Source organism: Panthera onca, chromosome B3, assembly GCF_046562875.1.
Source record: "Panthera onca isolate mPanOnc1 chromosome B3, mPanOnc1 haplotype 2, whole genome shotgun sequence".
Taxonomy (NCBI): Eukaryota; Metazoa; Chordata; class Mammalia; order Carnivora; family Felidae; genus Panthera; species Panthera onca.
In genome coordinates, this window is record NC_138344.1 from 72,781,980 (window position 1) to 72,794,878 (window position 12,899).

The window sequence follows — 12,899 nt, forward strand, 5'->3', positions numbered from 1 at the left end:
ACCAAACTTTCATTCTCTGAAGCAAAAGACAAAAAGCTTTGATGCACTTCTTTAAGCAAGACAGAACCAACCACCCACCTGCCATACATTTCCTGGTCTGGAGCAGTGACGTCACTGAGCACAGCTGATCCCCCGGTTTCAGATCAGAGCAGGAGAATTTTCACCCTGCAAGAGAGAGCCGCCAGCATGGTTTGCTCTGGTTTGCTGTGGGTATTCGTGGTTTCCACCTATCTTGGTAAGAAAGGCACATGTATTTGCTTTTACTATTATCCAACAGGACTGGGAAATAGGAAGAAAGATCAGTAACACAGGCATCTTACCTCCTCATTGGTGCTGGCTATTGGGGGCAAAGAAGTTTATGGATATTGCCTGAAGTTTGATCAAGAAGACGAAAGGTGGTAGGGAATGGGATCAGCTTGTGAGTCTGCTTGCCTTATCTGGCGTGATACCCTCTCCTCCTTCCCACAGGATCCAGCATGGCCCAGAAGGTCACCCAGACTCAACCAGAAATGTCTGTGCATGAGGCAGAGACTGTGACCCTGGACTGCACGTTTGATACTAGTGACAGTAATTATTATTTGTTCTGGTACAAACAACCTCCCAGCAGGGAGATGGTTCTCATTATTCGCCAAGAAGCTAATAAGCAAGAGAATGCAACAAATAATCGCTTCTCTGTGAACTTCCAGAAGGCAGACAAATCCTTCAGTCTCAGGATCTCAGACGCCCAGCTGGAGGATGCTGCGATGTATTTGTGTGCTCTCATGGAGGGCACAGTGACAGGAGTAACAGAGGGAGGTTTACAGAAACCTCAGACCTCAGCATCTGTGCAGAGGTCAGGGGAAGGGGGAGTGTGAGTGGTTGGGGTACCAGGAGCATAGAGAGGGAATCATCAGCTTCTCCAGAGAAAAAACATGCTATTCTATCAAACCAGAGGAAACACAGAAAGGATGTCTGTAAGCCTTAGTAATTCTCAAAATAGTAATAAAAATAACTGGTCCCTCAACATGGAATGCCCATCCCCACTCAGCCACTTCTCTAGTGTTCAAGGTGTTCTGAAGTGTCTCCTCTTCTCAAAGTCCTTGTCCCCAACTTGCCCAGGTAGTGCTGACCATTTCCTCTTTTTTCCCTTAGGTTTTCAACCCTAAGTGTATTCTTTGTTTGTTTGTTTGTTTGTTTGTTTGTTTTAAGAGCAAGCTTTACTTATTAGAGACTGAATTTTATTCAGTTCAATGGCAACAGTACCTACAATATTCCTTAATTCACAGATAGGATTTTTTTTAATGAAGTTAATTCATTGATAGTATTTTCCTTATTTCCTCAATAAACATGATACAACAAAAGTTGATTCTGGGCTAACTCAGAGGAAACAGAGACTATATGGTATACAGAAAATGACTAATAATGACAATATTATATTGATAATAACAATAGCTAATACTTAATAATAATAATAGTAATAATAATAGTAGCTAACACTTATTGCATATGTATGTGTGCCCCACATTCTGATAGGTGCAGAATATGGATTATTTCACTTAGTAGTTTGAGCAAATCTATGCTTTAGGTACTCTTGATAACCCTATTTGATATGAGGAATTAAACCTCAGAGAGGCTAACTTGCCTAAAATCACACATTGTGTGTATGGTTCATTAATCAGTGGACATTCTGCGTCCCCAGAGAGTGGCAAATGCTACAGCCTGTCAATCTTATTAATTTGACAGATGCATAGATATATTTTGAGAAAGAAATGCATGAAAATGGTGCTATAATGTGCACACACTTGTATAATATGCACACTGTTCTCACTCTTTCTAGGGTGTAATTGCATACTACCTGATTTCATTTATCATTATTAGTTAAAGTTAAAGTAGAATTAACAGTAGTCCATTATTATGCTTCTACATAGAGAATTTGTACCTTAATACTAGTTTATGCTTATTTGGCTTGTGAATTTTTAATATTTTTAACTTGTCTGATGCATTTTTCAATAGCATTTCAAAATTATTTATTTATTTATTAAAGTGTATTTATTTATTTTGAGAGAGAGAGAGAGAGAGAGCGCGCGCGCGCGCGCGCGCAAATGGGGGAGGGGCAGAGAGAGAAAGGGAGAGAGAAAATTCCAAGCAGATTCTACCCTGTAAGTGAGGAGCCCAATTCAGGGCTTGAACTCCTGAACCAGGAGAATATGACCTAAGCCAAAGTTGCTCCTTTAACCAACTGAGCCACCCAGGAGCCCCAATTACATCTTAAATTTAAAACACGGTTTTTGGCAGTGGTGCTCCATAAATGTTCCAAGTGTCACATTGTGTTATTCAATGAAGAATGTAGTTTTAAAAAACCCAAATTATCATAGGAAAACCTTTTTTTGTAACTTTTTGAGCTGTTTTTCATAGGACTGGGTATTGCTGTGAGTGCTTTTTTTCTGATTTTTTTTTTACCTCTAGTGCAAAACTAATATTTGAAATACTTTCCCATATAAATAGTTTTTCCATTGCATGAGTTCCCATGGCTATAAAATTTTACATCTTTGGGATGTACCTTAATTTGCTCAATCAGTCGCTTTTGCAGATGAGCACAAGTATATTGTTACCAAACCAGGGTTATTATGAGTAAAATTGAAGTATTAAAGAAAAATACTGTACATAACGCTGTATAGTGATGTGGGGAACAAAGGCAGAAAGAAATGTAGATCACATTAAATTTCCTTATAACCTGCAGCCCACTGACAAATACTTGAGGCAGGCAGAGTAGAACATTCCTCCAGCAACTCCTACTGTCTTAATGTTAATACTTTCCTAGAGGGAAAACAACCTTAGCTTGACAATAGCCAGGCCTCCAGGATCTTGAGAGTTTTCTTTAGCATATGAAAGTCCTTTTGGAAACTTCCCTTTGTCTTGACCTCTCCCAACTCCCAAGTGTAGAATCAGTCACTCCTCACAACCCCAATGCAGCAATTTCTGCCCACAGGTCTTGTCCCTTTGCTTTAATAAAACTACCTTTTTGCACTGAAGATGGCTCAAGAATTCTTTCTTAGCCTTCGGCTCTGAGCCCCAGTATTTTCCACATCATATGCAAGTAAGAAAGAGCCCAGGTCAAAGTGACTGAAGCAAAAAACCAAAAAACTAGTTGGCTTAAAAAAACTGAAAAACCCAAGCTAACTACCTCTTCAAGAAGTCTGGGTCCAAGTATTCAAATGATGTCACCCATAACTTGCCCTGCACTAGCTCTTCTTTTTTTTGGCTTTATTCCGAAGTAAGCTTTGGCCAAGTGATGGCAAAAACAGCCACCAGCAGCCTCAGACTTATAACCTGCTGTATTGGTTTCCTATTGCTGCTGAAAGGAATAATCACAAATTTAGTGGCTTAAACAATATAAATTTTTTATCTTATCTTCTGAAGGTCAGAAGTCACACCAAACTAAAACCAAAGCATTGGCAAGGGAGCCGGCATGACTTCTAGAGTCTCAGGGTGGGGTTGGGGGAAGGATAGTGAAACCTTGAGACTTTGCCAACTTCCAGCACCTGCCACACACTCCCGGCTCGTGGCTGACCTCCATCTTCAAAACCTGCAACTGTATCATTTTGACCCCTACTACCACCGCCACATCATGTCCTTCTCTGTCTTGACCCTCCTGCTTCCCTTTTACAAGGACTCTTGTGGTTACACTGGGCTCACCCAGGGGTGGTGTCTCAATGGGGTGTCTCAGGATAGGATGGAGGCCCCCAAATGTGGGGTGACGATCAGGTGGAAGCCGGTGGACAGTGAAAAGATTCACCTGAGGCAGAACAAAGGCATAAAAGTTTATTGAATACACTGCCAGGGAGTGGTGGGCAGGACAGCAGAGGACAGGCTGTCTGCAACAAGGCAGTGGGTGGGGGCCATATTTACAGGGGGAAGATGAGGCCGTATGGCAATGTATGGGATCTTCCCTTTTTGGTAACTGTGCCTGGTTGTAAGTAGCCCATTGGTCAGTTAGGGCTGATGGATATTTTGAGGTGGGTCATCTGATGGGCCTGTTTATATTCAGCCAGGTGGACGCCGTGGTCCTTTCTACATTTCAATGCTCAAGCCTGCTTGCCTGAAAGTGGCCTCCACACCAGGTATTTCAGGGTAGTCTCCCCATCTCAATATCCTTAATTTAAACTTTAAAAACCTTTTCTTTGTGTTTTTCCATTAGCCCACATTAGCTTTTTCTCACCTACTAGACTATTTGTTATATTTGTCATGTGTTGTATGTATTGTGTTTCCTTCCAGGTAGGGATGATATTAAAAACTTTTAGCCTGATATCTAATAGCCTGTTTGGATTTGGTATGAATATCGGAATGCACACAGGTTGGGAGGAGACAATCATAGTGTTAGAACAGAGTTCTGGTGGGGACCCCTTACTAAGCCAGGAGTTTACTGTTCAGTTGGAAGTTCCAACCCTCTAATCATATGGTTGGCTCCTCTGCCACCAGCCATCCTTAGGTGCCTTTCCTAAATCGCTTCATTAACATAAACAAAAGACACCTCTATCCCTTTCACGAAATGAAATTCCAAGAGTTTTGGATGCTGTGTGTCTGAAGTGGGGACACAGATCAAATATATATTTCTAATTATAAATCACAAATATTACACGTGCCTATATTAATCTTAGCCTTTGCTTAAGAACTTGATCAGAGTAGAACCTTTAGGTATGGAGACTGCATTAGTTAATCCCTATGCCTATTTTGCTTCTTACTAATGTGCCTTGCTATCACTTGTAGCCTGCTTTGGTGGTAAACAAAAACTGGCAGCACGAGGCTTTAAAGCACTCACTCTCCTCTTAACTTGGGCTTTTATTCTTAGATATACCCCTCTCTGGACACTTTATTCTCTGCACCACCAGGAATCAGTCATTTTTTTTTAAGTTTATTTATTTATTTTGAGAGAGAGAGAGAGAGAGAGAGCACAAGCAGGGGAGTGGCAGAGAAAGGAAGAGAGATAGGATCTCAAGCAGGCTCCACACTGTCAGCACAGAGCCTGATGTGGGGCTGAAACCCACCAACTATGATGAGATCATGACCTGAGCCGAAGTCAAGAGTCAGGTGCTTGACTGAGCCACCTACGCGCCCCAGGAATCAGTCATTTTAAACAGAAGTTGCAATCTCTTGACAGAAGGAAACACTTCTGCTTAATGGGGAAGCTAAGGCAGATAACCTTAGATACTGTAGAGACAGTATTTCAGAATGACAGTTTGATAATTTCTCGCACACAATGTCTGCAAATTGAGAAGGATGAATGCTGTCAGATCTAAGAGTCCCTTTTACTGTCTTACTTCATTCATATTCACATTTAAGGAGAAATATTCAAGCAGCCTCATGAATTTCAGTGATATTTTCCACCACCCTATAGAAGATACAAATTTAAGAATGGCTAAAGGATTACACACACATATACATTGACAGTAATTCTGCATGCCATCAAGGCATGTTCATGTTTGTAGACCAACCAGTGCATTAGATTAATGGCAGTCAAACTTAGGGAAACTACGTGATCACACATTTTGAAGATGAGTTCTAAAATATTTGATCATTACTGTAAATGTTTAAATAGCTATGGAGGTTATAAATTCCACTGTATTATAAATATTGACATTTTCAAATAAAATTTTAGAAGAGCTTTTAAATATATGCGATGAAATCTTAATACTAAAGTGATTTGCTACCCATAAACACCCAATTAAAATTTATGAACAAAGTCTCCATTAACAATTGAAGATACAATAACAATTGCTTTTTTTCTTTCCTTAAAATCATATTTCCTTTCAGCTCCTGAAGATTTAATATCACATATTTTTCATTAAAATTCTTTTATTGACTCAAAATTTGTGCGACAAAAACCTGTATGAGATCGAAATTATTATTCTTTTTATTTCCTCGGACCATATTGCTCTGTTTTTTTTTTCAGAGTTGAATTGTAAACACAATTATTAATAATGCACATTTGATGAAAATTACTTAAAGATACTACCATTTCAAAAAGATTTTTAACATAAAAGGTAAAAATTTCTTTGCAAATGCATATCTTAATGAAATGACTGGGATCTATAATGATTTGATTGAAGGAGGCTTCCCCTACACAAACAAAAAGAAGTACTCCTTTCCTTAATGTCTTAGAGTTGTTTTTTTTTTTCTTTTCTTTTCTTTCTTTCTTTCTTTTTTTTTTTTTTTTTTTTTTTTTTGGTCCTGGGGTTTTTAAACTGCAGAAAAAAGATTCTTTCTTGTGTAATGTGAAGAAGCACAGTCGTGAAATGAAAACTATAGTCAAGTTCTCCGGCAGATCATTTTCAGGAAAGCACACACAGAGAAGTTCAGGATCTAGGTGTTGATTCCCTTAAAACATCTATCTGCTCCTTTGTTTGAAGATCACTGCATTGGACTGCTCTAAATATTACTGATTCATTCTCAGTAAGTGGAAGTCTTCGCTCAGGAATGAGGTGTGAGGAAAATAAGCAGGGAATTTGAAGGAAAGAGCCTTAAATTTCAATCAGCCTAATAAATTGCCTCAAATCTGTTGGACATTTCTGGATTGGAAGAATAGCTACTGAGGAGTTAGAAAGCAATAAGGATCAAGTTCCTGCGTGACACAAAGTCATTTTGCACACTAACGTGTATTGGTTTGTTATGATTTCAAATCAACTTGTTTATGACTTAAATGAAGTTGTTTTAATCCACTGGTTTGTGACAGACAAAAAAGAATGAAGTGGTTTTTGGAGGAAAGTTGTTTTGATAGAAGAATGAAATACATTGTGTCAGAGTGTTATCATATTATCTATTTTTACCAATAAGAACTCAGTAGCTGAGCTACTGAGGGGCCCCACTGAGGGCTTATCAATAAAAACACGAAGAAGTAAATATGTCAAGGGTACATTTAGAACATAATTACCAAGGGTTTGTGAGGAGTATCTGAGAGTGCTTGGTCTGAACAAGGGACCTCTGCTGACCTAAAGAGAACTCTGAAAAAACCATGGGGCAATTAGCTTCTGCCAAGGTAAAGATCTGTTTTACCAACATTGAAGAAAGCCATACAGTGGCCCCATGAAGAACAACTTGTCCCTCAACACCAACCCCATAGTTTCCTAGCAACATGCTCTAGCAACAGGAGACTTTTACTCTGGGGCTCGCAGCTGGACATCAGCTTTTGGTGGGGCTAAGCCATCTCTCCCCAAGTACCAACTCCTATTAAATGTATACTTCAGGGGGTGCCTGAGTGGCTCAGTTAGTTAAGCTTCTGACTCTTGGTTTTGCCTTAGGTCATGATCTCACAGTTTCCTGGGTTCTGAGCTGGCAGCTTGGAGCCTGCTTGGGATTCTCAATCTCTGCCTCTCTCTCTCTCTCTGCCCTTCCCCCAGTCGTGCTGTTCCTTTTTCTCAAAATAAATTAAAAAAAAAAAAGTACACCTCCACTAAATATGAACTTTTTTCCTTTCATCTCCCCTTGCCTGGGACAATAGTGTGATTAATCTATCATTGGTTCAGAGTATATTATTTCTTTATTGGCTTATTAAGAGACATTTTCCTGCATGCTATTGGTTTGTGAAAGTCCCTCCATGAATCCATATTAAATAGATTGCTGACAAAGACAAAGTCAGTCTCTGAGCATAATTTGCCTCCTCAAAACAAAACACACATGTGTCTTTATCTTGGGAAAGGCAGTTTTAAATGCCATGGCCATTCACTAATAACATTGTGAAAGAGAAAGTTGTCCCTTGGGAGAAAAAAAATGATGATTGCCAGATCTTTTTTTTTTTTTTTTTCTCTATCATGCAAGAGCATTTCCCAGTAAGAACTTACCTGACACTCTCGGGGAATGTAACTTGGCTGTCACAGCATATTTACCTAGCAATCCATAACTGAGAAAGGCTCATATGGTTTACACTCCTGTGTATTGGAGGTTAACCTACAGAAATGGAAGAGGTGTTAAGAGTTCATAGCCTGGAAGACAAATTAACCTCAAATTGTTGTATCAACTGTACCGATATTTTATTTTGCTATGTGTACATTTATATCTTTTTTCCTGTAAGCACTCGTGGAATCAGCTATTTTGATTATTAATGTTCTCTCACCAAAAACTTTAATAAAACTTGGACACAGACTCACTCTTTATTTGTATGAGAATTTTATTTTTTAGCACATGTAAGGCCATTCTGGCTCTGAATCAGGTAAGTCCTTCCTGATACCTAAACTATAAAATCTTGGTTCCGTACACATCTAGGTTGGACAGAAAAAATAGCTGGCCATTTTTTATTTAGTTTGATATCCGAACATTTAAAGATTTCTTTGTGAGAGGAAATCTAATGGACCACATGTCTTGAGACATTCCTAATTATTTTTCAATAGTCTGGATTTAGTGATGAAGGGAAACAAAAATAGATGATTCATTTATAGTAATACTGTCAAATCCCATGGACTGTATACCTTTCTCTCCAACCACATGGCACATTCTGGCTTTGGACACCAGCTTCACAAAAGCAGAATCTGCAGGCATGCAGATTTTCCAAAAAGAAAACTCAAATCCATATCTTCCTTAAAGGGTTTCAGAATTCTAGGGCACAGTTACTCTGGGAGATAAAGAAAGTCTATCAAATGTCAGCACAAATTTCCCCCTTACTTGAAACGACCTCACTAGTGTTGTCCTGGTATCTGGCATAACAAAAGCCTACCCTGACTCAGTGCATGCTGGGAGTACACTTGTCATGAAAGAACTCAAAAGCATGACTTCTCAAAGTTCTCCAGGTTTTTCTCCTACCTTCTTAGCCCTCCCTACTTTCCTCTTCTTTTGAAGGCTGTATCTTCTCTACCAGTTTCTTGAGTTCTGGTGTTCTTAATCCCTCCACTAAAGGGGAACAGAATATGCCACCTCAAAATGTGCCACTTTAGCATGCGGATTATTTTGAGCTGAAGTCAATCAAAATCCAGCAGATTTAAAAACTTTTACTTTCCCCCTTAAACTACCTAAAGGAATTTAGATAGAGAGCCTGGCACAGGAGAGGAATTACCAGGGACAACTTTATATCTGAAAAATCTATTCATATGGCAGGGCAAACATCTGATTTCCAAATATTTGCTCTTTGTATCATCCTGTGAATGCCCCTCCTCCCTAGTGAAGCCCCAGGCCCCTATCCCTTTCCCTTTCCTTAGCTCAGGATGGCAAATGAGCCTCAACTGCTCAACTTGCCCTCAGGTCTCCTATCTTTGAAGCTTCCATATGCACTAAATTAAATTTCCTTTCTCCTATTAATCTGTCTTATATCAAGTTAATTATTGGACCAGGCAGAGAACCTAGAAGGGAAGAAAGGAAAAACGTTCTGCCCCTAGACTACACACAGATTCTAAGCCATCTCATCAACTCCTAACCTCTGAAATACCTATTAACTGGTCTATACTGACAAATTGGTGTCAGTGACCCAGCCCCTTCTCAGTACAAACCCACCTAGATGCTTTAATCTTGAAAGGCCCCAAATCAATTAAGCTCATTATCTCACCACTCCACCTCCTCCAGTGTCCCCATCCTAGTGAAGTGAAGGAAATCATCATTCCATCCAGGTATTTTCCTCACTACAGCCAGTTATTGAAACACACAGTGGTGATAATTTCACTCTTGCTTAAAATTAACCAATGACTGCCCATTTCCCATAGGACAAAACCTAAGATCATCACCAAGTCTCACAAGCCCTCCTCGATCTGGGCTTACTTCTCTGGCCTTATCTCCCATCTCTCAGTTTCCCCCACCTTGGACTGTGTGTTTAGTATCTCCTGTTTGCTTTTCCGGGTCCTCTCTCCATCCTTCTGCACCCTGCTCTGTGCCCCAGGTGGCTGAACTGTAGGAACTGCATCAACAGACTCTCTTGTCTGCTTTAGTTGGTTTTGGCCCAAGGGGAGCACCTGCAGAGATAAAGAGGAAGAAGAGAAGCATAAGGTCAGGGTATCTATTCCCCCAGCATCTTCCCTGTGAGATTCACCTAGGCTGACATTGACCCTCTATCACAAGGTCAGTTCTTTAAGATGGTCTGTCCTCTCTAGCTCCAGGTTCCAGTAATCAGTTTGTTCCACTTAAGGCCTGGATGGATCCTTGTCCCAGAGCATAGCACTATCCTTTATATGTTTCCTACACCTTGCTTGTACTTTTATAACTAGAGCCACATTAAACTCTCCTCAAATTTTGCAATTTTTGTGTGTACAAGTTTCCTGCTAGAACCCTGGCTGACAGTGTCTGCTTTCAGATCCTAAAATGTGCCTATTTGAACTTAAATGTTACTTCTTTGGGGAGGCCTTTCCTAGCCCTTTTGATTCATGTATAACTACCTGCTAAATCTCCTATGGCACTATGTACTTCTCCTGTCACTTATCCTCCTGCCTAGTGACAACCACTGAGTCGTGTTCATGTCACCTTCTCTAGGAGGCTGCATATTCCAGGACATTAGGGATTGAGTCTGTCTTGCTCATTGTCATAATCTAAGAGTTCAACCCAGGACCTGGAAGACAGTGGGTTCTCAGTAGTTATTTGTTGAATTCAAAAATGGATTGAATGAGTTCATGAATGAGCCCACTTTTATTCAAAAACAAGGTTGCATCAGAAAACTATAAAGCAAAATCTGTCGGAAATATAAGACTAATTTGACAATAATAAGTATGGGGTACTTTAATATATATTTCTCAGAGAAAGAGAAAGAGGGAGATGAAAAATAAACTTGTGTGTATATATATATATACACACACACACATATATACAGCTATAGAACATTTACCAAAAGATGAGCATATATTATGACTCAAAGAAGCAATAGGAAAGATTCATAAGAGCTATATTCTCTGAAAATGCAATAAAGCTAGAAATTAATAATTAAAAGATAGTCAATAAATGAGTTGGAAGGAAATTAACTACTTACGTTATTCTAAATAATTTCCAGTTCAAAGAACTAAAAGTTAAAACTGCGGGTCATTAAAAATTAACACTAATGATAACACTACATATAAAAACCTGTGGATTTGTTCAAAGCAAAACCCATAAGAAAATGTGCAGCCTTGATACATTTATTAATAAACAGTCAAATAACGGAGCCAAATCTTCAATTCAAGAAATTAAAAAAGGATAATAAGCAAAATAAGCCAAAATGAAGAAGGGAAAAGTCTAATAATAAAAGTAGGAATTAATTTAAGAGCAAAACAAAAGTTGGAATTTATTAAGCCAAGAGTTCTGGAAAATCTGTTAAGAAAAAAGAGAAAATGGGGCGCCTGGGTGGCTCAGTCGGTTGAGCGGTCAACTTCGGCTCGGGTCATGATCTCGCGGTCCATGAGTTCGAGCCCCGCGTCGGGCTCTGTGCTGACAGCTCAGAGCCTGGAGCCTGTTTCAGATTCTGTGTCTCCCTCTCTCTGACCCTCCCCGGTTCATGCTCTGTCTCTCTCTGTCTCAAAAATAAATAAACGTTAAAAAAATTAAAAAAAAAAAACAAAACACGAATACACATTAAGAATGACAAAGGTGATATAAGACCATCTCAGGAAGGAATTTTTAAAATTATTGGTACTTTGTGTAAATAGACTTTGATGACATGGATAATTTTTAAAAATCTATAACTTTTCATTTGAACCCTAATTTCCTAAAAATTTATATTATTTTATAATTCCAAAGTCTGCATTAAATTATAAAGGACAAAACCTGTCTCTTCTATGTTCCCCACACACCCAGCAAGTTACTACATATATGTGTAATTCCTCCCACCAAGTTGAACAAAACATTTGCCAGTATTGAAGTCTTTCTTGCCCTTCGCCCCATTTCGCCCACTCCCAACCACCCTCTGTACCACTGCCACACCCTTTTTTAGAAAGTATCTTTTCATTATATATCACTTCAGTATTCAAAATCTCATAGTAGTTCTGATTTTTTACACAAAAGTAAGCCCCTTTGGCTAGCTTTCAGTGACCTCCATCATCCACTCGTCATTTTATCAACCCACCTGCTTTCCCAGAGGCTTTTTCCTAGCCTATGTTTTCTATGTTAGTCCTACCTTTCTTATCACTTTCTCACAAATTCATCCTCCTCACTGCTACCTCCCTATGTTCCCTGCAACGCCTCTGTCTCTCTCTGTGTCAAACATTATGTATTCTTCTGGTCTCAATTCCTCCAAAATGGCTGCATCAGATTCCTGCAGTCTCCTATAATCTGTCTCTCCTTTCTGAATTTATAGAAAGCCTATATCCCATCCCCACCCCCAAAAACTGCACTGCTTTCACTTTTTAACTTTTGCTCTTTGCATGTTATTTTAATCTTCCTAACTTACAACTCCATTAAGACCTAGACTAGACCTTATGAAATTATTTAAAACTCCCATCCCGTCATTTATCACATTACCTGACACTTGGTGGGTGCTTGGTATGTACCTTTGACTATAATGTCTTTTAGTTCTTCTAATATTCTTCATTTTCTCCTCAGGTGTCCTTGTTAAGAAGAAAAATCAGTACTGAATGGTTCTATCAGTTATAGAGAGTTCATGCAGGAAAGGGAATTTTAGTGGGAATTTGCCTGAGACAGTAGAGGATTGGGTTTAGGATTTTTAAAAAGAGAAATTATATGGATGAAGCTGTTCCACAATGTCCCACACTGACTGCAGTGAGGGCAATGGGTAAAAAAATCACTGCCACCAAATCCTAACCAGAAGCTTGTTACACAGAAAAGCACAAGACTAGGCATTAGCTCAGTAGTTAGGCAATTGGGTTGGAATCCCACCCCGTCACTACACCAGCTGCGTGATCTTAAGCTTAACATTTACCCCTGTAAATCCCACTTTCCTCTTCTATAAATTAAAGATATTCTGAGGAGTAAATGCTATCATTCATTCAGTTAACACAGTGCTTAGAGTATACCACTGGTCTGTATAT

The 12,899-nt window shown here is 39.2% G+C and overlaps 1 long non-coding RNA gene across 1 annotated transcript in view; it reads right to left on the reverse strand.

The window, feature by feature from the left end:
- LOC144616677 (uncharacterized) overlaps positions 1-12,899 on the reverse strand; it is a 301,629-nt gene that overhangs the window by 124,153 nt on the left and 164,577 nt on the right. The window contains exons 5-8 of the long non-coding RNA XR_013556226.2: positions 9,753-9,905; positions 7,815-7,920; positions 5,313-5,368; positions 79-165 (exon numbers count right to left, since the gene is read on the reverse strand). This is a non-coding gene — a long non-coding RNA (uncharacterized LOC144616677). The remainder of the gene's footprint in view (positions 1-78; positions 166-5,312; positions 5,369-7,814; positions 7,921-9,752; positions 9,906-12,899) is intronic.